The sequence below is a fragment of the Chroicocephalus ridibundus genome, chromosome 1 (assembly GCF_963924245.1).
Source record: "Chroicocephalus ridibundus chromosome 1, bChrRid1.1, whole genome shotgun sequence".
NCBI lineage: Eukaryota > Metazoa > Chordata > Aves > Charadriiformes > Laridae > Chroicocephalus > Chroicocephalus ridibundus.
The window spans coordinates 166,748,240-166,772,608 of NC_086284.1; the positions used below are offsets into that span (position 1 = coordinate 166,748,240).

Sequence of the window (24,369 nt, forward strand, 5' to 3'; positions counted from 1 at the left end):
GGCAAACTTTTCAATACAGAAAATTTTGTTTGAGCCTCCTTTTCCATAGGGATTCTTCATTTGTACTTATGATTTTATGAAAAATGTTGATTTTATCAAAATAGTATTTTCTGGTTGAAGACTGTTTTGATTAAAATTTTGTCACTAGCGTGAGCTGTCATGACACTCTCCTCCTCCGCCCTCTGAGATGTGGTAAAAGGGTGAGTGAAATTATTGATTTATCTTTCCTTATTTTTTTTTTTAATGCAATGACTTCGAGAGCTCCATGGCTGTTCTGCAGACAGATGCACAATTGTGAAACATCAATATGGACTGCAAATCTCTACTGTCAGTCAGCTCCTCTTCCCGTCTGCATAACGCAATCCCTATCTCCACAATGCCTGCACAGATACACATTTGCAAAGATGTTTTTCTGGAGATAGCGTGCGTGGCAAGCCCTCCTTTACTTGTTCTCATCTCTAGCAACATTATATGGAGTTTCAGTTCACAGTTCACTGTGTTCCCCCTCCTACCACTGAAATGCAGCCAACTCTGAGCTGCGGCTATTAAACATCACACAAGCAAGACCACAAAACAGATTATGGAAAGCAAAGGAATTCAGAGAAAAACAAAAAATTGAGTGAGGACTGCAAGGGTTGTCTGGGAAGTGATATCAAAGGATTAGAGGGAATGAGTAGTGGTTAATGGTGACGCAGAATAACTATCACCTTGGTATTCAGGTGATACCAGCATGCAAGGAAGAGCTTTTAAGGGTGGCACAAAGAGATAGATGTCACTAGAATTAGTCAGGTTTCAGCCAGGGAGATGAGCAGGTCAGCTTCCCTAACCACTGAGTTTTGTGAGACTGTCAGAGTCTCAAGGAAAGGTCTGCAGGCATCATTGCTTGAGGGTTTTAAAACTGGTCAAAGTTTTAAGACAGGACAAGGCAGTATCAGGACAGGTGAATAAAACAGGATGGAGCAAATAGTCATATCTATCACCACTTGGCATGAGTCTGAGAAAACAGTTGGGAGAAAGACAGCAAGGTCTGAAGGAATCTCATGTACAAAGTTAGAAAAGAGTGTGAACTGGCATGACAAGAGCTAGGACATGGACATGTCAAGGGAAAAGCTTTCAAAGACAGTGCTCTTCTTTGACAACATGATGAACTTAGGGTAGGAAAGGAGGAAAAAGTGGAAGATGCGCAATGAATTGGAGGAAAGAGAAAATGTGTGTGAATGTATGTAGCTGTTCATGTGTGTGTGTGGCACAATAGGAATCTCATTCAGGATGGAAAAATCATTGTAGGTGTCTGCATTTCAGTTTGCTCAGACTAGTGGCTGGAAGAGGGCACCTTGGCACAAAACCTGCACCTGAATTCTTGCTGCTTTAGGTACGGTGATGAGGGGGGAAGGTTACCAGACGCTGTCACTGAGCATTCAATGGACAAACAAGAAATGACTGCAAAAGTCTCTTCACAACTCAAGTTGCATAGCAACAATAAATTGTCAGATTGCTGTTATGGCAGTCCCTTACATTATCCCCATTATTAGAGCCCTTTTTCAGAATCACGCACGACAGTGTTACTAGCCCACTCTCAAGCTGGTTGTTTGACCCTTGTCTCTTACTGAATGATGCCATGTAATTTGCTGCAAAGGTGTCTTCAAGTAGTACACCAGAGAGAGAAGTCTTTGAGGATCCATTAACATAGGCCCTAGGGAGAAAAAGATGTGCCTGTGCAAGATGGGTCAGGAGAGACAGATCAGGGAGCAGCAACATCCTCAAAGCATCTGACAAACTCAGCGGGGTGTATGTTACCCCGTCACTTCTCTGAACTGAGTCTTCATCGATCCAATTGAAAGGCTATTTTGAGGGGTGAGCCACAGTTGCTCATAAGATGTGAGGTTCAAACTCTTCTAGTTCACACCTGTGCCTGGTGGTTGGATCACTCCTATGGACCATTGCTGCTGTGAAATCCTAACTTCCAGCCAGCTGTTTCCTGCTTTTCAGTGTAAGCACCTTGTGAGCTGTCTCCTGGCGGAGATGCTGAAGCACAAAAGCAGTCACAGCATCATCATCCTGTGATGTTTCAGACACTGCCAGTATCTGAAACAATACCTAGAAGTCTGCTTGTCTTGCAGGATGTTGCTAGTGTCCTGCATAATTTCTTTCCTAGATGTCTTGTATAACACAGCATCCTCCTCCCTGTTTCATTCTGATGCTGCTTCTTTCGCTGGCATGAGATCCTGAAATGCCCCTGCCATCTCTTTGCAGCCAAGGCAACCAGGGTCACTGGATACCAAGGCGTAGATGGAATTTTAAGGACTCGAATAAACCGAATGAACTCCTTTACTACAAACATCAGACTGACGTGGACTTAGGATGGCAGGTAGAGTAGAAATTAGCTTACAGGCCTTTTGCACTGGGTGATGGGGAGGGTGGCCTGCTTAAGCAAGTAATTCTCAGTGATGTATCTCCTTTCCGAAGAGTGCCTGGTTGTAAACTCTACCAGATTTTTCAAGATCACCACTGAAAATCACGAACAAGCAAACAGACTTCAGAAGGACAAGATAGACTGCCTGTCCTCTCTGTACAGCATAATGAAATTCTGCTTCATTGAAACAACTGGTGAGGAAACAAACAACCTCGAGATTCGGTTCTTCTGTGTTTACGTGCCCAGCAGCCAGAGCACACAAATGGCATGACACCTGGACTAGATGTTACAAATCCCTCTTGCTTGATATTAAGGGGATCAAGCTCGGACAAGGTCTAACACAGCAAGTGATAAACATCCATGCATGACATTGCTAAAAGAGATCTGATGGCCATGGAGTTCTCCATCTTTCTAATGCAAAATAGTTTAGCAGCCCTTACAAAGAAGGAGCAAAAGGTGTTCATCTGTCTTTATCCTTTCTTCCCTTGAGTATCTCCCATGAACAAGATCTGCCAGATGGGACAATCCAAAGAGCTTATTTCTCTCTGCAGGAGAGAGTCTCCTTCTCTTTGTCTGTGTTTTGGATTTCTCTTGCTTCCCCCTGAGGCTGAAGGATTTGAGATCATTAGAGAAACATCAGGTGTTAGAGTGGTCTCTGGTACCCATCAGCTTTGTAGTTCAGCCTTTCTGAGGACCACTATTGGGAGGGATTTATCCACGAGCTCTGCAGAACAAATAGACTTTAATGCCTTGTAGCTGCTCTACACATGTTTGTTGACAGCCCTGGTACTTCCATGAATGAGTCAGTCCTGAATTCTAGGCTGTGTCACGCAAACTGCAAAGTTTTGTATAGCCTTGCTGCCATGAGCTATATGGAGCTACAGATACAAGAGACTGTTCTATGGGGCTGGTTCTCATTTGAGAATTCTTATGGCTTTTTCTTTTTAGCTTGGTCTTCTAGTTATGGTGGAGATAGAGCCGAGGGTCCCCATTGCTGAGTGGAGGATTCTTTTATCAGACCTTACACTATGGACGGACCTCACACTACGGTCAGACTTCTTTAAAATTTCTCTCCCTGTATCTCTATCAGTCTCAGTCTGTATGTCTTACTACGTACTATCTTTGCAATGCCTCAGCTTTATTTAACAGTGTGATTTTCCTATGACCTTTTGAGGATAATGTTTGCAGGTTAAAATATGCTGAATAAGGACAAATGAGCAATGCAAAAGAAGTGAAAATAGGCAGGTTTTAAAGATCATCTTCTGTCAGCATTGTTTGCATGTGTGCTCATTTCTCATAAACATTCAAAGGTTCAAGTTTCCTGTTGCTAGTATACATGGAAAACAAATGTCAAGGCTGCACATGACTACTTGCCATAAATTAATATTAAATGTGCACACCCACTTCTCTAGAAGTGCTCGTACACTCCTCTTGTCAGAACGATCAGAATCACCACCTAGAGCTGGTGATTTTCATCTGTAGATATGAAAATGCTCTACAAGAAAGGTCTGGATCATAGCCTCCTATTTTGCAAATGGGACACAGTTCCTTAGTAAAGTCACTTGTCTGGTAGTCACAGAGCTTCTGCCTCTCAAGCTGGTCTGTAGAGGCAAGTGAGGATGCACATTTGATTATTTTCTCTTCCATCCTTGACTGCCCCTTTTAAAAGGAGTTGCTCACTCTTTCATTTACTGCTCAAGGCACGAGGTTATCCATCACCACCCACCACAGGCTGCTGTCTATGCTGGCTGTGCATGTGTGCTTACTGGCATGTATTTTCTCTTTGTCTCTCTTCCTCTTTGCCTTGCAGGCATGCCTTGCTGCTTCCCTTCAGGTCACCTCTGCTTCTGTCTTCAGTGCCCCTCACTGCAGATGATCTCTTCTCCCCTGCATCTCTTCTGGCCTGGCCAGAGGCCTCCTAAAGCAAGTTTTCTTGCAGAGGAGGCCTGATTGTGTGTCTGGGTTTTCTCAACCTCTCCCACCAGCCTTGTCCTTTTCTCAAGTGTCTCTTATCTTCCAGGGTTGCCAGAGGAAGATCTGTAGTTCTGAGTCCTCTCTCTGCTTTCTTGTGTAGGTTTTCATCCTGACACCCCTGCCAAACTGTGCAGGGATGCAGAATGCAGGAGGATTGTAAGGTGAGTGTGTTGTTTCCTGCCAGGGCAGATTTGATAATGGGTTTTACAACGTTCCCTGGGAGGATGGGCTTGGTAGTGGCTTCAAGAAATGAAGTCAGAAGGGACTTGATCAAAGTGTCTAAACACGTAGCAGAAGAGGTCTGTCGGAAACACCTTTTCTTTGTGTCTCTTCACAAACTAACGAAGGGCCATTCAGGGAAAAATTGGCAAATACAGTACTCAAGTACTTTGCACAGTGGTAATTAAACCGCAAGGCATGTTAGCACTGGGTGTTCTGGAGGCCACAAACTAAAGCAAAAAATCCCAGTGGCTCTACAGAGTGAGCCAGTTTCCAAATTTCTAGGAATTAAAATGTCCAGGGCTCCAAGGGCACCACCAGCCCTGCCTGTCCCTGCCCAGCATCTCCTGGGGCTCCCCCTACCCTGCCCAGGTGCCAGAACCCCATTTCAGCCCCCCAGGGCCATCGGTCCCTGTCACAGAGACAGTGCAGCAGGGCCACTCTCCAGCTCCCCACAGCCCTGCCCTGATGGCCCACAGCCCCACTGCACCAGGGAGGTACCTGGTGCCCAGGGCTGGGGCTGCCCCTGCTGCCCCCCAGCTGCCCTGCTCCTGGCTGGGGTGATGGGATGTCCCTAGGGAGCCCCCAGCCCCCGCAGCGCCCTGACACTTCTGATGGTGTTTGGTGTGGACACTACTAGACTCTGTCAGCCGTGCCCTGCTCCGTTTGTGTGGGTTCTCTGAAGCCCTGTACAGTTTATACCATCACATGCCATAGCCAATCATATTTTTAAAGTGGACAATTCCCTCCCAGTGTACTGCTTTTATCTACAGCAAGAGTGCTAATGCCTGCCAGAATATAGAACTGGTTGCAGAGACTGCAAATGCGATACTTGGACTAGTAAGTCATTTTACCAATGCACTTCCTCTTAAAAGTGATCATTGTTAGAAATCATTGATCTTTTCCTTGTCCTCTTAGTCCGACAATATCACAGCTCCAAAATGGGAAGCCTTGCTGTGTGAGCAGAGATACACAGATCAATATCCCTTCTCACGGCAGCAAATGAAAATGAGTGGTACAAAGGTAGACTTCCACAACGCTGTTAGCAGGAATAGTTTGGAGGCAAGCATCAAATGTCACGGCAGTTGAAATGAAGAAAGTGAATATAGATGTTTATGGCACCAGTCTGCCTTCAGTCCTGGTTTGGAGTTTAGGGATTGTTATTTTGAGGATAATTGCAACATTTAATTATAAAATTTCTAGAATTTTGGGGGGGAGGGAGGGGAATGAAGCTAGAAATATCTGTCGAAATAGCTGTATCTCACTGTGTTTAGGAACATCCATTTCAGCAAGGCAGGTAGTCGGTCAGAAGAGACTAAAGGACCCGTGCTTTTGTGAACACACATTCCTACGCATACTAAAACTGCAGGCTAGAATATCTTTGCTCTAGATTTACCAGCAGATATATTGCAGCTCAACAACCAAAGTCTCCAATACCAAAATCCATTAACTGAAGTATAGCCTTGGTACAGCCCAGGTACATTTGGTTCTGGGTCTTCCATTGATGAGATATTTGAGCAAAACGTGTTGCATCCATTGTGAGGATTCTCTTGCACCATGCAGGACAGAGAGATCATGGACCGAGTCAACTTTTTTTAGAAAAAGGAAATTACTTTTCAGACCAACGAGTTAAAAAAATGTTGGTGTGCTGACATCCATCACTTCATTGTGTTGGGTTGTAGGAGGGGTAAGTTTTTTTTCCCCCAAGTACAGAAAAGCCTTCTTGCTCTTTCTGAATTTGATGCCAAGGTCAAATTCACAGCCCAGCTGCTTTGCATGCTCACGGGGGGATGGCTGGGATGCCTCGCTTGCACGCTGCTTCATGGTCTTGGCCAATATGGGACCTGACAGTGCGAGTCTGAGGAATCCCATAGGAAGCCTCCACAGCGAGGATTTAACTTGTGGTTAAAAGCAAGATGAGGCTGCATCCATATTAACCTCCTCTCTGCAAAAACCAAGAAGGTCTCCCAACTCTCTCCTCCCCAAACCCCCACCGCTTTTCCTCTTTCTTTGATTTTTCAGCTAAAAATAGGGTGACAGAGGGACTGTGGGGTAAGCAGCTGGAGTAGAGCGGAGCCAGTTGCCATAGAAACCAATGAGCCACTTAGCAGCACTTGCCTTCCTCCTTTGCCTGCGGATTTTTTTCCCCTCCTGTGCGTGGAGGGGCAGTGTGGGGGGAGCCAGAGGAGCCCCCCACGAAGCCAGGACCCAGCTTCCTGCCCCACGGCCATCTGGGATGCCAGCACTCCCGTGGGATCTGCCTCCCAAGCTAGGAAGGGAAGAGGGAGGATGGATGTCAGACAGAGGAAGGGTTTGGACATTGATGGCTGGGCGTAAACTGAGAGTCTCCCCCTCACCCTGGCATCTCGTTTTCCTCTCATGCTGGATGGCACTTGGATGGTGCCCCAAATATTCAAACAGGGTTCTCCAGGCCGCTGGTGCCGTGTCCTGTCTCTGAAGATGGCAAATAGCAACAAAAGCAGGGTTTTGTGTATTTAACCACATGCTGTATTACACCTCAGGCTTGAGTAGCCAAGAAAGTAGATTGGAGGTGAACATAAAGGTTAGAAGAAGAGAATGTTCCTCTCCTCTCAGGTCTTCCTTCCATCGTGAAAAATTAACATTTGGGTGATTATTTAAAATAGATATCCAACCTATTTTTGGTTCACATAGGGCTAAAGTTGCTTTAATTTCACTGCATATACATTTCTCAGTGGGGAAAACCTATTTCCTTGAAAGATCTGAAGCTCTAAATGGGATACCTGAAACATATTAAGCTATAATTTGGTTATACCTGATGCTGGTTTGCAGTGCTTGATATTCAGTGTGGTTTTTTCTTTCTTTTTTTTTTTTCTTTCCCAAGACTGAAGAGACATACATTGTTAGGTAGCACATACTTCACTAAGTTTATTTTTAAACTTAGAAAATATTGTCACCAGCAAAAAAGTACTAGATTGGCAGCTCTGGGAGAATGAAATCTTCTCTTCAGCCCTGGAGTGACAGAGCCAGTTTTGGTAAGACCTTCCCACACTGCTCCTCATCCATGTGCTCCAAGTGTGGCTTCCTCGTAACCTGAATCACACGACAAAGCCCCAGCTGCTCACACCTGGATGCAAGCCCCAGGTGTCTGCTTGTCCTTCTCATGCTGTGCTATGTGGAAGTAGTAGCAGCAAAGATAGACATACATTAATGGATGCTGCAAGCACAGTATGGCTGTAAGGAATTTGCCAGCAGAACCATACCTGGTAAAGCTTGCTGATGTAGTGCTTCTCCTTCAGGTTGCAGGTTACCAGCATTTCTGAAAGCCAGGAGAGAAAGTCTATCAGCTAGAAATCATGGTAGCTAAAATTGAAAGTAATTGCTAGAAATTTGTGCTCGATAGTTTTCCTCTTGGTGGTCTGAAGCTGTTTTTTTTGTGTTTGATTTCTCCTCTTAAAATGAATGGCATACTGAAAGATAATAAATGGCATCACACAGCAGCATGTGTAGGGAAGTGTAAATGTTAAATAATGAATCCTCGTAACATACCTGCAAAGTCAAATGTATCATTTAACTTCTGCTTATCAGAAAAGGTCAGGCAAGACATATGTGACAGAGTTAGGACTGGATCAAAGGTACACCCGGGCAAACCTGAAGATCTTCTTCACTGAGAAGTGGTCTGGCTACCCCAAAGATGCCATTTTGCAGCTGCTTAGAAGAGGTCAATGGAAAGTTCAGCTTTGACTCAATGCTGAATCTTAATATTACTCATCTGTACTACATCACTGACACCAGCAGCACATACCTCTGCTCTGAAGAGCTGTGCGAGCGCTTGTGCAGCTGGGTGAGTCCGCTTCAGAGTTGTACAAACTCATAATAGGGAGCATGGTAGAAGTAGACAGGGTCATGCTGGGTTCTGGTGTTGTCCTGGTTGGCACAGCAGTCTTTTTGCAGCCATCAAAATGCAAAACAACCTTGGAGTTTTGTTAATGTGTCACATCAGGTCCATTCCTTTAGTTACTCCTGCTTTCTTCTCCCTCCTCATTTCTGCACAGCGTCCTATGCAGTCATCTCATGTGCGATTAACTTCTTTCCAGCATTTAACTGAGACTGTAGTGCAAAATTTGGATCTGAATTAAAATATATCCCCAGATTTAGGCAGCTTGATCCAGGTTTGGTGGTGGCCCATTTCTCGGTGAAATGTATAACAGCAGCCAAGTGTCTTCTCTTGTATATTATTATATTTCTTAATTTCATGGTGTGTTTTCTTTGTTTGTTGTAGCAGCCTGAAGCCATGCATCAAAACTCTTACTGTATTCATGAAAACATACCAAAGGCGATCTTCACTGGCTAATTAAATCTTCTCTGTTGCACACTGGCATGACAAATATAGATTTAAAACAAACGTAATTGCTATTATAAAGCTGCTCCTGTTCTATTCACCTGATGTTATCAGAAGGGTCTGGCCCAGGAGGCAGGATGTGCTGAATGCAATGCAGGAGGCTGGAGGAGCAAAAATCTGGGGCAGGTGGGTACAAAAATAAAGGGGTCTTTGTACACAGAGGAATTCCTGTATGCTAACAGAAAAAGATAAAGGTTACAAAGCAAATACTTCCATCAGCAAGATCAGAAGCTGCATGTCTTCAGTTCTCTTTAGGAGTCATTCAGAGATGCAGCTTGTTGGCTGCAGAAAGCAAATGAGATTTGGGATGAGAAGAACCGAACCCTACAGCAACAGCTTGTAGTGGAGGGGAACAGAGAACTGTCGAGCACACTGAACATCAACAACAGATGGGTTTTTGTGCAAAACATGGTACCACAGTAAGACTGGGGAAGCAAAAATGACGGCTTTCCATCTCAGCCTCAGAGCATTCAGGAGGAATAGATGTGTTCTTGATGGTTTGAACTGAAAGGTGGGCATTGGCTCACGCCTCCTTCCTCCTCTCCCTCCTTCCTAAAGAAACCTTTTGACTTTTTTTCTACTTCCTCTAGGACCTTCGTCCATGCAGAAAATCCTATCTTCAGCCTCCAGGGGACTGAGATTTTGGCAGCCTCCAGGCCCTAACGCTACTCACTACTGCCAGTTTAGCTGATCTGCATTTGACGCCCTTTTCTTCAAGTTCACAAGCTGATGTCCACAAGCTCCTGTCTAGAAGCCGTGGTGAAGAACATAAGCCAGTAGATGGGGTGTGCTGGGTATGCAGAAGAGAGAAGAAGTGACTGGGGAAGAACTGGCCGGGCTGTATTCTTTGCAGCTATCAGGTCTGAGGTGGCCTTGCCACCCAGCTGCTAGAAACAAAAATCACATTTTTCCATTGACTGGGTCTTCTGCTTCTGGAAAACTGTCTACCTTCCATGGCATGTGCAATTTGTAGAGGAATTCTGAAAAAAATAATCATGTATTTACATCTAAAATGATAAGCGTTCTGGTTAATATTGTGTCCTTCTGATTGACACTGCTGAGGGTATGCTGAATTTGTTTTGCATAGCATCTCTGTTTTCAACATGGAACGAGTTTTTGCACTGGTTGCAGTTCACTGCTGCACCAGCTGACAGGGAAGGCAATGAGGGAAGCGATGGCAACTTGGCGTTTGGTAAATCAGCCACTGTCCGTGCTGGGGCTAAGGAACCCAGGTTCATTTAGCTGTTTTCTCCATTAAGATGAACCTAATAGAGCTAATATTTTTGTTTTAATTAGGACTAGATACCAGTAAGGAAAACAGAAGGTTTTATACCTTCCTTATAAGTGCTGAAGAGCCACAGAGCTGGCTCAGGCATAAACCTTCCTGGAAGAGAATGGAAAAGGATGCTTCCATGCTGGCCTTGGATTCAGGAGGACAGCATGGCATCAGATTGCATCTATTTGTTATTTTAAGGTTTCTTTGCAACCTTAAAGTAGAATGTTATTCCCTGAAGAATGCAGTCCTGCAGTTTAAGAAATGCTCTGGTATAAAATGTATTCCATAGGAAATTTTGCTGCTGTGGAAAATGTGGGGCCTTGCCAGAAACCCTCCCATCCAGGAGAGAAACTGAATCCCAGAAAAGCGGATGGACTCTGCGATATTAAACACTAGGGGAATGGGTTCAACTCTGTTGCCCTTTTCGGTGAGATTACAGCTGACAGTTCAGGCAGGAGGATATGTGCAGTGAGTAACGTGAAGTGGGATAATGCATGCAGAACACTGTGTGCTGGAAGACTTACATACGGCTCTTGCTCAAAATAGTGTCTTCAGACATAGACTGTGGAGTATGTGCATAATGGCTCTTTGCTGAAGTTTTTGTAATGTATAATCTTTGATGGGAAGTAGAGGCTTTGCTTCTGCACAGAACTGCATCTGCCATTGCAGACTGCTGGGCATGTTCTGTGCATAATGTTCTGGTGTCACTGCGTATGTACGTGGCTAATGCCTGGGCATACTTCTGAAACGATGAAGATTTTTCCTTCATTATGATCTGGTGTAATGACAATTCCTCACCAAAGTATTCATCTCAACTACTTGAACTCCAGTGCAAAAAGATCCGATTAATTATTTGTTTAAAGGCAGCAAATATGCTTCCTTCCCTCTCTCCCTCTCTTGTTCTCAGCAAGTCAGGCATAACGTCTTTGCAGCTTTTTCCTGAGGCTTGCTGGAATACTTCATCACTAGGACGAGGCACAGGTATCTGCAGTCGTGCTTCAGAACCAAAGGAGCTGTTTGGGACCTTGTCCACTTTGCAAACAAAACAAAGCCTGGCTGCTTTCTGTTGTTCTCTTTTCTAGGCTGTTAACTCTGGGTATTGTTCACTGTCAGCGCTAGCAGAAAATGAATAAACTTAAAATATGGCTCCTTTGAGCAACTGAACAGAGAAGTTTAAAATGAGAGCCCTTTCTCGAATTTACTTACTGCACACCATTCAGAGCTTGCTAGACCACTCTCTGTTCTCTGCGGTGCTTTGGATCGTGACAGAAAGACACTGTGTAAACGTAAGATATTATTATTAGCTCCGTCCCGTGTTCAAGCCGGCTGATAACAGCAACTGTCCTCTCCTTTCATTGATGTACTTGTGAGATCCGTCAGTCGGGGCTGTGTCAGCAGCGCAAGAGGGGGAGGGTGCAAGTGTGTTTATTTTTGCTGCCAGTTGTATTTGCTAATGAGAGAGGAGTCCATTACTAGAGAGGGCGCCTATGCGAGTTAGTGACTGAGTCAATTCGTTATCAAGTGCTGGCTCCAGTGCCAAGTATTGCTTGGGAGAACCGAAAATCATAATTCCCCCACCCCAAGCTCCCCTCTGTCTAGCCTTTCACAGTCACTCCTGATATTAGCTGGAGATCACAGCTGCTGGGAAACTGGCAGATACAATTTTACAAATGGATGTTGTCTGATGTCAACCTTTCCTCCTCCCCTCCCTGAGCATCTGACATTTCTCAACCAAACGGACAGATGATAGAGCAAAACTGGGATTATTTCTTTATGTTCATAATTATAATGACTTACTTTCAAAGTGCTTTTGCTCAGTAAGGAGGGGGGCTAGAATAGCGTTTATCCAGCTTGCATTCTCCCATCTAATCTGCTGTTTTTTCTGCCCCGCAGCATCCTCCTTTTTCCACTTGATCTCCTCCTCTTTCTTTATTTTTAGCACTTCTGGTCCCCTGCACATCATGTTGCTTTGGTAGTGGCCCCCTCACCTGAGCTCAGACGTGGTCCTAGTCCGCTTTGTCTTTACAAATCACCCCTCTTGTGCTTTCTAGTCTCTTTTCCTGAGCTGAACGTTTTCCTGACCCAGCCTGCTCTCCACGGGGCAAATTTCTTACTACCTGGGGAGACGTTCTTCATCCCCACTGGACACAACAACATGTGGTAGCTGCCTTTGGTGTGAACAGTGTTAGTGCTACCTGCGAGTGCTGGAGAGAAACGGCAGTCTCCCATGCTGAGAGCTCTCCCAGCTGTCTGCCTCACTGCTGCTTAAAGCAGACGAAGCCTCATTTTGCATGAGGCAGGACATCATAGCCCTAAAAAAGGAGGAAATCACAACAAAAACTCCAAAGCCTTGGGAGGAATTCAAGGCCATCTGGCAGGCAGCATCTTCAGCTACAGTCTTTCAGGGAGATGCTCATCCAGAGCGCTGTCTGCAGAGCCACCAGCACGGCTCCTGCTTTGTCTCCTGGTGCTGCTCGTCCCACTGCTGGCCAAATCTAGGCCGGGCTCCTTCTGGGTACAAACCCTGAGATGGTGGCATTACAGGTAGGGTAATGTGTATGACCTGCGCATGACAATTGACTCAATTCTACCTCCAGAAAAACCCTTCTTTTTACTTCAGATCCTCTTTATCCATTGCAACACCTTTCTCCTGGTTTGCGCTCCTTTTCTCCCCAATGGAGCAATTCCCATGTGATTCAGGAGCTGATTTTTGCATGCTCTCCTTATTTCCCACCTTTTCCTGGCCTTGCCTAGCCTGCCCACCTGGCAGGTCTGTTTGGAAAAGGTCCTCACATCACCTCATGCTACTTCTCTGTGGTCTGGGCCTGTGCTGCCTTCCATCGCTGGCCAGGTCATGGCTCCCAACAATGCCCCTTGTTTCGCTGAGCAGATGGCTACTGTTTTTTGTAGATTCTGAAAAAGACTGGTTTTAACCTGGGAGAACAGACAGCGGACCTCCTGTCAGCAGACAGTGGAGGGAGCAGATGTTCTGCACAGTGCTGCTCCCCTGTCACCTGCGGGGAAAATGGGTTGACTTCGTTTTGCTCTACTCTCTTTTAGCATTGTAGTACCAGGCTTGGAAAAGAGAAGAAGTGAGACTTCAAACTCTTATCTCCCTTGGGCAAGAAAGAAGCAGGAAGGCTGCTGTGGTTGTGTTGTTTTACCCCCATCCTATTCCACCTTGTTTCACCGCAACCCATGCGGTAGGTTATGGTAGGGGTAGGAAAGCAAAGAAGAATCTTGTCAGAGGTGTGCCAAGGAGTAAGGGGGGAGAAATGGGGATAACTCCTGTGAGCCGGGACAGTGGCAGGAGAGGTGGGGCTGAGAAGTGAATAATTCACTGCTGGTCTTGCAGATGAGGAGGTGCATGGCGGGTGGAAATCACTGATACTTGTGGGGAGGAGCTGGATTTTCTGCATTGCTGAGTGTCCAGTCAGAGTCAGTGCAAAGTCACCATCTGCTTTTGGGAACACTGGTGACTCTCCGAATGTTACATGCTGAGGAGCTGGGAATAGGGTGCTCCACAGGCAGTTCAAACACAGTGCCGTTTCCAGAGGAAAAAAAGATATGAAGACCTTGCAATGACTTTTATGGAGTCCAGCTTCTGGGTTGGTTTTTTTTTTTCACTCTTTGTGGCTAGCTGTACTGGACTTACATTCCTAACCCACTTCGCACTATTAATCCTCACAATGCCCCATTTGTAAGATCCACCCCCCTGCTACAAATGGAATAGCTGTCAGACAGAAGAGATTAAGGGACTTGCCCCCAGACCAGGGTGAGGCAACTTTCTGATTCAGGTTCCTTGCTCTTGTCTATTACATCTCCTAGACCATAAACTGCTTCCCACCCCTTCCTTCACGTGTATCACCTTGCTTGCTTCTACTTTTCTACCTCAGCTAGTGTGAAACCCTCCTCTAGAGTTGATTTAGCCATATAAGAACAGCTTTTCTGCTTTTCTGCCTCAACTAATCGGTTTTTAAAACATTTCAGCTGAAAGTGCATCTTCATAGCCTACGCTCTTGAATTTTTCTCTTCCTCTGCAATTATTTACCCCTCAAAAGTGGTTTTATTTAGCTACAGTATGTACATTAAATACGAAAACGTGGTTGACTTTTTTAGAATAGTTATTATTGGATGATTTCACATTGCATGATGAACATGAAGTAAATAAGTCTTGCTAAGTAGGTAGGCAGTGTAACAGTCAAGGGTCACTTCAATATCTCTCACAAGCATCCAGCTCTAGGTGCCACAATCTTTGAGGGTACAGGCTGTAGAATAAAGTTGGGTTATAATTTGCCAGCGGACATTTTCAGGTCTTTGTCTTTCTTTTGTAGCTTCTTTAGCTCCTATACGTCATACAGTTTGCCTCCAGCATGAGTTATGGCACAGCCCAGAAGGTAGGTTGTTGAGGCAGTAAGGGGACTTATGTCATGCAGAGGGGATTAAAAAGCAATATTTTCTACTTATCTGGGTACACGAGTACAGAAAAAAACAAACTCCAGACTTGGAGAATACACCTGCTCGGTTAAGCTTCATCTAAAACTTGCCAGGGCTGTAATTTAGATAAGATTTCAGGCAGTCAGAGCCATTTTTGCTGAATGGGTTTCAGCCTCACGTGGAACAGGCTTTGTAATGGGCTTGACAGAAATATAGCAGACATCTGATCTCTGTGGCAGCACAGCTGATTCTGGGATCAGTTTAGCTGAGCTGAAACTAGTTTGAATTATGAGGAAATGTTTGCTTTTACTGCTCTGATGTAACAACATCCTTCAATAGTGGGGCAGGCATGGTTAGTCCCGAGTACACTGTTCTCCCCAAGGTTGGTTGGTTGCTATCCTGTCTGGTCTTCAGAGCCGGTAATGCACTGCGTATGCTGCTTTCATTAATATGTTTGTATAAGGTATATCTACTTCATACTATGTCTATATTGTTTTCTACACTTCTGCTCACTTTTCAATGTTTCAGCTCGTAAGGCAGCAAGATTTGAACCCTTCCTTTTATTTGCCAGGGTGTTAGGACTTTTCAGCTTGGAAAAGAGATGTCTGAGTAGGAGATGCCAGAGGTCTAGGAGGATCACAGAGACAGGTAGGAAATGACTGTTTTCTCTTTGTATGAAAAGTCGGAATCCCCAGTAAATTTATCAGTCAAAACCAAGAAGAGGCACTTTTTTCAGACGGTGCATGCTTAAACTGTGGAATTCACTGCATGGTGTGGAGGGCAAAATTATAAATAGTCCTAAAAGAATCTTGACACATTTACGGAAAAAAAAAAAAGGCCATTAAGATCTTCGAAACACATTGACGCAGATGTGATCTTTGGCTCAGGAAATCTCTCAGCCGCAGATATCTGGCTGCTGGGAGAATACAGTGGGAGAAGGATCACTGTATGTTTGCGCTGTCGTTGCCTAAGCCTTTGCTGTTTCCTGTTGCAGTCAGAGCACTGGGCTGGGTGGTCCTTTGGGTCTGGTACCAGACACATGCTCTGACAGTCTGAGCAATATTTCTTTAAAAACACGCAAACAGCTTGTTTGGAGTCAAGTTAAACATTGGTGTTTAACTTCATCAGCAGAGAGGTTTTTTCACTATCTTGTCAGGAGTTGTTCCTAGATATGATCAAGGCACAACAGCAGCATCTCTAAAGTTAGGACAGTCAATAATCATTTGGAAGAAATGTTAACATACCTTGATTAAATATTAATGTTATGAGTCATAGGGAGTTCTTGGAGATTGGGGAGAATGGGAAGAAGGCTTAACTCTCAGTGGAATCCTGTGAGGGAACTATGGATTTAAAATAAGTAACATATCCAGTATGTGTCTGAGCAATATCCAGGACAAGGGTCTTGCCTGGAACTTGGATCCCTGATGCGAGGACTGTGTTCTAGCACCTTTTTAACTGGATGAAGCAGGGAGTGAACTTATGGCAGCTTAACTGTAGCAAAAGTCTGGTTTTCTTTAATTGCTGTATGTCTGTCTCTAAGGTTAGCAATTCTATTTTTAATATATGAGTTGTAGCAAATACATTATATCTTTAATTTTATCTTAACCTGCTTGTCTGCTGTTAGAAATGCCTTCAGGGAAGATTGAACTCCAGAAGTTCTCTTCCCAAGGGAATGGTGAACCATAAACCACTCTGACGGTGTTCTGGGACGAATTCAAGCTCTCTCATTAAGCTTTCTGGGCTTGTGTGAGAGCTGGCAACACCAGATATCAATGTGGAAAAGCTGTTTTCCGTCAACAAAATTTACCTAGACTACCTTTAGCATGAATTGAAAGAGTGAGATGAGTTCCTGAACCTTAAGACTCTTCCATGAGTTTACAAAATCAGGCCAAGCAAATTTTGAAATGGTTGGGAGCTGCAGCAGAGGGTGAATGCAGCTGGGAGGGCATAATGTGCTTTTTTGTTGCTTTAGACTTCTGTGGTGCTTTTTGCTCTGACGAGCAAAACTTCCTTCTTCCTTACAGTTAGCAAAGGCATTTGTTTTGAAGCAGCGGTGTCAGTGTTGGTGTGGATGGGGATCAGGAGAGTAGAAGTCCAGAATAAAGAGAGGTAGACTTTGTAACTACTTACGATGTTCCTAATGTCTGTTTAACTTGTGAGCTGGCATGTGCCATGGAAGTAATGAACACTTCATGACTCCTGATGACCTGAGCTTTGATTCATGCTCACAGAGGTGCCATGGGAACACCAAGAACTACACGCACCACACAGCCCAGCTTGTTGCCTCCCTGTCTGAACTCTTTTCAGCTTTGATCTCTTTTGCCTTTCTCCATGTTTCCCACCAAAAAGGCTAATCTGCCCGACAAGTGGTTGTGTATGACATGATAGGCAGCTGCCCTCTCCCTTCCCTTCTCCATGCAATATATACTAAACAGATTCTCATTATTGTTCCCTGGTAGCTAAGCAACCATGAAATGTCAGCTTGGCCTAAATAAATAAAAAAGGGATACATATCTTTGTAATATATTTATATCTACATACGTGTAGTTACTGATATATATGGTCATCCGAGCACGTCTATACGTATGTATCTGTGAAATTTGACTAAATGTGAAAATACTTTGCAATTACCACCAGAGATTTTTGAAGCTTTTTGTTTAAGCATACCCATGCTCTTGTGATGGAAATATTATCACTACCTCCAAGTGACAAGTAAGCAAGCTATGGTATAAAGAAATAAAGTGACATTTCAAGGTCACAGAAATACCCAGCTGAAAATACAGGAACAGTTTCTGGAAAATGTGTGCATGAATATCCTGTACCAGATCCAAATCCTTCACCCCATTACTATTTCCAGTATTGCAAACAGCAGACTGGCGTCTCCCTGTCTTTTCTCCATGCATCTGCTCCTCTTTTCCTCTCTCATTTTGCTCACTCATTGCGTCTCTGTTGTTGGTCCCCAGATTCTTCCTATTGTTCCCCAGTGACTCTGTTCCCTTTCATCAGGTGTCCTTTTACTTCATATAGACACACTTCTCTTAGACACTCTCTGGCTCCTTGTTCTTCTTCCTTCACTGCAACGTCTCCTTTTTTCTCTTCGGCTCTCCATCAACCCTTTACCCACATATACAGACCTTGGCAAGCTGAAAAAAAGTGGTCATTCCAAGAGAAAATGGTGGTGTGTCCTTGGAGCTGGAAGTGGCTATAAGTTCCAGGGAAAAGTACTTCCCAAGCTGGAGGTGGAACATTCCTTTCAATGAGAATGAGAGGCAAAAGGATTACTTGGGAGGAAGAAAGAAAAGATACCAAATTGTTGCTCTCCTTAGCTCCTCTCCTTTCCAGAAGAGGAAGATTTCAGGAAGTTTCTCCCATGTGAAATGCATCTATGCAAATATTTGCGACGAGCCAGACATGAGTTCTTGCTCTGGCAGTGCAGGACTAGTACTTTAGTACTTCATCCCCCGCCAAGGAATTTCATGATGTAAAAAAAGCCCTTTAGAGAGTTGTGGGCTCCTCTTGGCACCCTGCCTACCCTCTGGACATGGCCAGAGCATCTTTGTGCATTGACAGTCCCTTGTCACCATCCTGGGCCTTTCCCAATACCCAGTCTAAAATAAAGCTTGCCTCCCCTTTGAGTGCCTGGGAATTCCCAGGATCTGTCTGTGTCCTGCTAGTGTATGCTTCCTAGAGGCTTAATCAAAATACAGTTTGGATGCTGTTCAAGACCTGGGGCAAAACTGAGTCAGGCAAACATCAGATCTCAGTGGATGTCTTGAGCTCTTCCTTGGTTACCTAGAAAAGTATTCTGGTTTCTCAGGTTAAGGATCGCTGCATTGGGTTGCACTGAGAGAAACCAGATCCCTGGTCTAAACTAGGGACCGAGGGATGGTGAGTCCAGTTTTTTTCATCCACGTAATGTGCACCCAAATAATAGCAAGGGTATACATAAAACTGTATGCTTGGGGTCCTGAATTTTAGTTAGGGATGTGTTTATGCAGTCAAGAGGTTTGCTCTAACATCATAACTACAACAGCTTATCCTGTGTAAGCTGAGTGGGCTTAAAAGAGGAGTGGGAGGAAAAGAACTGCAGCAGAGCTGGAGGCAAAAAGGGCAGGAACAGCTACCTTAAAGCATGACTATTTTAAAGTTTCCTGACCCATGTGAGCACTGCTCCCCTTCCTTAGCCGAAAACATACATTCAAGGCTGTGCATCTGAACAGATCTTCCATCACCCACGACAATCTTCGGCAGGTCCATTGTAAGCCAGGGCAGAAACCAGGACAGATTTTCAGCTGGCTGCAGGGACCAAAGCTGCCAGCATCCTTTCAGGGCTGCAGCCAGAGCCCATTGCTGACAACATGCCAGCAGCAGGCTGACAGGACTCGGTGGGTGAACGTATAAGAGATGCAGTCTTCCCAGCAAGGCAAAACCTCACTGCCTCCAGCCCCCTGCTTCCCTCAAGGTGTTGTGGTTTCTCAGGGTGTTGTTTTCAAGGTGTTGTGCTGAGAGAGCAGCCTGCCCTCCCACCTCTGCTGGAGTAAGGGAACAAAAGCATATGCTGATCTTGAGAGCCTCTGAGAGCAGACCGGGCAGGGCCAGGGCACTGGCTGTCCTGTGATCATCCTGACCATCACGTTGTGAGCACAGCCCCCAGCACAGATTTAGCCTGTGCCAACTCGCAGACAAAGCCTGACTCCAGCTCAGGGATGGCTTTGTCCAGGGACTCGTCCCAGGAGGTGTGAAGGGGTAGAAGAGGAGGGCAGCTATAGGGACATGAGCCACTCTGTGCTACTTGCCTTGCAAATGGGCCCTGGTCCATTTTAGCTCTTAGGATTGACTGAGCCAGCTGACCGCAAGTAGCAAAGGGCCAGGATAGGTGTAGAAATATTTCCTTTCTAGATCACAAGGGAAGGCAGATGAGCCTCATCCCTGTCTTGGCCAGTCAGGCTAGGTCACCCAATGATGTTAAATTGCTCAAAAAGAGAAGTAAATGGCTTTTAAATGATGTTTCCTACAGTAATTCCTCTTTTGCCTTCTACAGGGAAAGATTCGGGGCAGCTGGTGTTGTAGCTCCATCTACCAGGAAGCAACGAGTCAGGCTCCACTGTCAGTCACAGATGGTGTAATTAATTCTTCTAGGTAGTGTAATTAGTCCATCCTATCAGCTACATATTTTCTCAGTCAAAATTATGCTAAAGCTAATAATACATAAAACACAGAAAACAAAAAAGAAACCCAAAAAAGGGGCAGCAATAATGGGAGGAGAAGGGATTAGAACAAAATTTACCAGTGTATAATTTTTTCTTGTTGTACATTTCCTCTTCCCTTCAGCTTCAAACACAATTCAGAACAACTGGTGAATGTAGCAAGCAGAATGAATACAAATTGGCTTACTTTAAATAGCAGCGTGTAGGACTTAGCCAAAGTCTGCTTTCAGATGCTGAGGCGAGATAAGGCATGGATCCTGCAACGAACCCTGTGCGAGCATTGTGTCAAGGCTGGGCTTCTGCAACGTGGTGAGCCCGAAAGTCTGGTCTGCAGGAAGGCAGTGAGAGGTGCAGTGTCCACGGCTGATGTGCGCTCTTCTTTGACTGGGGTCCCAGCAGGGCAGACCTGCTGGCAGGGCTGCATGGAAACCTGGGTATAACTCTCCTGCAACATGGTGTGGGGTGTGTTGCATGTCTCTGCTTCTGAGCAAGTAAGAGGTATCCGGGAGCGGTGGTCACAGGTTTGGCAGTTGGTCCTCAAAGTAGGGAAGGGGTAGGTTACCTGGGATGATGTCCATAAGAGAGATCTCATGGCCATCCATGGGTGAGGGACTGTAGCCCAGAAGACCCTTGCAGGCTTGTTTCCTTTCCAGCTCAGAAGTTAGTGCGGGACAGCTCTCTCAAATGGAGTTTGGCTTGTGGTAATAAAGAACCACCCCAAAATGTAGCTGCTGTGGGAATTTCCTTAGGGCTCAGATTTGAGGATTAAGCCTAGAGATGGGAAATACAGAAACTGCTGGGTGAAACCTTCCTCCACCATGACATGCATCACTTCCCCAGAGGTCAGGCAGGTGGGAGAGGAGGTGATAACTTCCCCAAGCAAGCTGGAGAAGGGGCCTGTGGGGCTCTGCAGTGAGCTCAGCCTGTTGTCATGTCACCCCCTCTCCTCCCGAGCTGTTTTGGCCTCCCCAGCTTGTCTAAAGCATCCCATGGACTTGCAGTACCCAGCTGGGGAGAGGATGGAGGGGGATTGTGTGTGGGGATGGACGTGCTGTAGCTCAGTTGGGGAGGACTTCTGTGAGCAGGACACGTCTGGCTCTCTGTGGTGGGAGGAAGGGCAGTGAGTGAGTTTGCAAAGAAAACTGGTGCTGAGAACATGGAGCTATTTTGGGCAGAAGAGAAGATTCAAAGCAGACTGCACGAGTCAGTCTCAGTAATGAGAGGCTTCTGAGCATGGTCGGTCTCTGTAATCAGTCCTGTGTGAGCTCTCCAGGGCCGGGCAGGCTCACAAATGTCCTGTGGTGGCCATGGCTCCAGCGTGGAGGCTAACGTGTTGCTTCAGAGTGTCCTGAGCTTGCAGTGCTCCTGGCCTGGGGTGGCTCCATAAGCCCAATGCCCCACGGCACCTGCGTGCCTCAGCCTCGCTGCTGAGTGACCCCACTGCAAAAGGAGAGGGGGAGCTGGCTGAGTCCCTGTGAGCGCAGAGAGCCTGTTTCCCTGGAGATGGAGTTATCTCTTTCTAAGAGTGGATTTAGCCCAGATGGGAAAAAAAAATGCTGAGCGGGAACAAAGTCCTTTTTTTAGAGCTTGAGGAGGCACAGCCTTCCCTAGTGCTGACCCCCAAGTCTCTGAGAGCATTCTCTCCTCTGGGAAGAGGTGGGGGGGGCAGCCTGGCTGTTCCCCCTGATCCTGAGCCTGGCACCAGCAGCGATGGCTGCAGCATGGTGTGTTCTGGGAGAGGGTGCAGGGCTCTGGCCCATGACGGGGGTTGTCCCCTGGGGAGCATCTGCTGTCACACCTTCCAGTCCTCCCTTCAGTGCCTCCAGTTCAACCAGCTGAAACTCAGCTATGGCGGTGTCACTTGCTGTACCTCAGTGGGCATGGTGAGGGCTGCCTCGTGGCTACCCTTTGACAGAGCACTTTGTCCTGCCTGGTAAGAGGCAGCTCAGGTTCAGCTCCTGCACAGCAAATGGCAAAGCCTTTTGGTTACAGCCAAGCTGGTGCAGAGCTTCTGACACACAGGTCAAAGCCCGCTGATCTACAGCGTGGCTCAAGGGACATCTGGATGGGTCCCTCACCCCATGAGAGTTGGTCATGGCTTCCCAGGAAGGCTGAAGTGCAGGAGAGACTTTGCTGTCCACAAACTGGTCTTTGTCCCTTGGAAACTCAGGTAGGTTCGGGCACCACACCTGCCCCTTATTCTCCCTGACAATTTAGTTTCTGTCTTTCTCATCTCATTTTGCTTCAACATTTCTCCTAACACCCCCCATCCATCCGTCTCTCTTGTTGCTAGGTGAAAAACTCAGAGCAGCAGCCATGGAAGCTGACTCATGGCCCATACATGGGAAATGGAGACACTAAGTATTGCCTAGTGCCCAAGCGAGCTGCTGTCAAGCCCTGACGGGCTGTAATTGCCCTGAGCAGCCTCACCTGGGACCCCCACCCACGCACCCACTCTGCTCTTTGACCTGGGAGCACTATATAGCCTCAGCCTTGCTCTGTGTCTGAGCTGTGTGGAGAGGAGGTCTAGTCTCAGTTTTAGTGCATCTGGACTTGATTTGGGGTGTTGGATGATTGTGCTGGCCTTGTTCGGGTGCTGTGGGGCTCTGCCTGTGTTGATGACAGCATGGTCCTGCAGTCTCCATCTTCTCTTGGTTTTCCTAGTGGAGCAGCCTGCACGTTCTGCTCCCTGAGAGCCTGAAGAAAAGTAGAGGTCTTGGGAGATACTTGGGTCTTGTCTTGGGAATTTCCCTAAAATGCTGCAGTTTCCTTGCCTTCATCACAAGTACTTTTCTGGGCATTATTGGAAGCAGCACTGGTACTCCTTTGGCTTTCCTTAAGCCAATGCAAATATGTTCATGTACCAAACTGTGGCTACATGGAAAAGGTTGCTTAGCTTCTCCCTGGAGACCAAAAACTCAGTATAGTTATGAGCCTCCTACTATTTTTCTGGTAATCTTGTTGTTCTTGCTAATTCTGGGTTGCTGTCCTTTAATGCTAGTGACCTGAAAACTTTCTGCAGCAACACGGGTAAGATTCCACCTTGTACCGTATTTCTCCCACAACAGGGTGGTACAAGGCATCCCATTCACCCTGTGACAGTGAGTACAAGTGAGCGTGAAGAGATGGGACAGGGGACACTGTTATGCTGAGCATTTCCAGCAGAAATATGCAAGGCAGAGTGTGAGGGCATTATAGCCAGGAAAAAATGGAATTTAAAACTCTTTTCAGATCTTTCTTGTTTTACTGAGTTAAGTATGCAGTGACTTATAGTATCCATGGTAATCTTCATTCACGTTGTTAAAGAAGACCTGATCACCAATTAGGCTAGCATGGCAATTTTTCTCTTTGGTACGTAACAGCAGGTGTTTAGGGTGCTGAATCTGTCCAAGTTTTACATATCTGTAGAAGGCTGGTGTGACAACTAGCCACCAGCTCTGGAGTTGTCACCCCGGCTTACTGAAATTATTGGAGAGAATGCAGGGACTTATAGGTCTCTATTATAGCTTTCTACTCCTGATCTCATCCAAGCATTAAGGGTGCTTGAAATTCATATCTTAAGTCCTCCTAGAGTACAGGACCAAAGGCTTGATTTGGAGGCAGGTTAATTTGGCAGAATAATTGCTCTTCTTAGGATCACGAGAGGAGAAATCAATTTATATATGTAATTTTGGGGCTTTGTCATGACTACTCATTGAACAGGACAGGAGCTCGTTATATGCTGTTGAAGCAGCCTGGGCAGAACTCAGAGGGATTTGCACCAGGATCAAAGAATAGACTGCTTTAGGGTCTTGCCCCACTCTGGGAAGGGCAGTGCTAAAATGGCCAGGGTATATCGGGTCACATTGTGTAGTGGCTGGGGTAGAGTGCTGAGAGTAAGACCAAAAAACAGATTAATTTAGGGAGGGAAGGGCAGTTCACTGTCAGCATAGTGTAGAGATCTTACCTGAGGTGTGTTGCGCTGTATGCTGTCTTCTTTCCCATGTGTGGTTCTCCTGTTGGGGTCCATGGGGGTCCCATATGTTGACTGCAGCTTCTAAAATGGGCCAGACCTTGAGTGTTCGTCAGCTGTGTAGATGAGGACAGGATCTGCTCCTTGCTATGAAAAGGGACTTTAATTTGGCTCTTCCATGAGGTCCGATATTGTGACGTATTCACATTTTACATCAATAAAATGAAGTCTCTGTTCCCTCTCTTACTTAGGTGTATAGTGTGCTGTTTGAAATAGTAGATATTTTTAATGTTTCAATAGCTTTTTTATTAAAAGAAAATGGAAATGGAAACCACATTTCTTAAGTGAATTTTATCTCTATGGCAGTTCCAGCGATTCAGATCTGTGTCAGTGCCAGTTTATTGCAGTCTATTTTCTCCTCAGTGAGCATCTGCTTAACAGTTCGGTGCAGATACAGACAGATAGGAACATTCTAGCACGCACCTAACTCCACCCTGGGGCATGGCAGAA

At 45.7% G+C, this 24,369-nt stretch overlaps 1 long non-coding RNA gene across 2 annotated transcripts in view; it reads left to right on the top strand.

The window, feature by feature from the left end:
* The window catches only part of LOC134510546 (uncharacterized), a 41,418-nt gene extending 31,232 nt beyond the window's left edge, over positions 1–10,186 (top strand). For both annotated transcript variants that reach the window (XR_010069655.1, XR_010069657.1), the window contains one exon: positions 9,578–10,186. This is a non-coding gene — a long non-coding RNA (uncharacterized LOC134510546). The remainder of the gene's footprint in view (positions 1–9,577) is intronic.
* Positions 10,187–24,369: the final 14,183 nt, after the last annotated feature.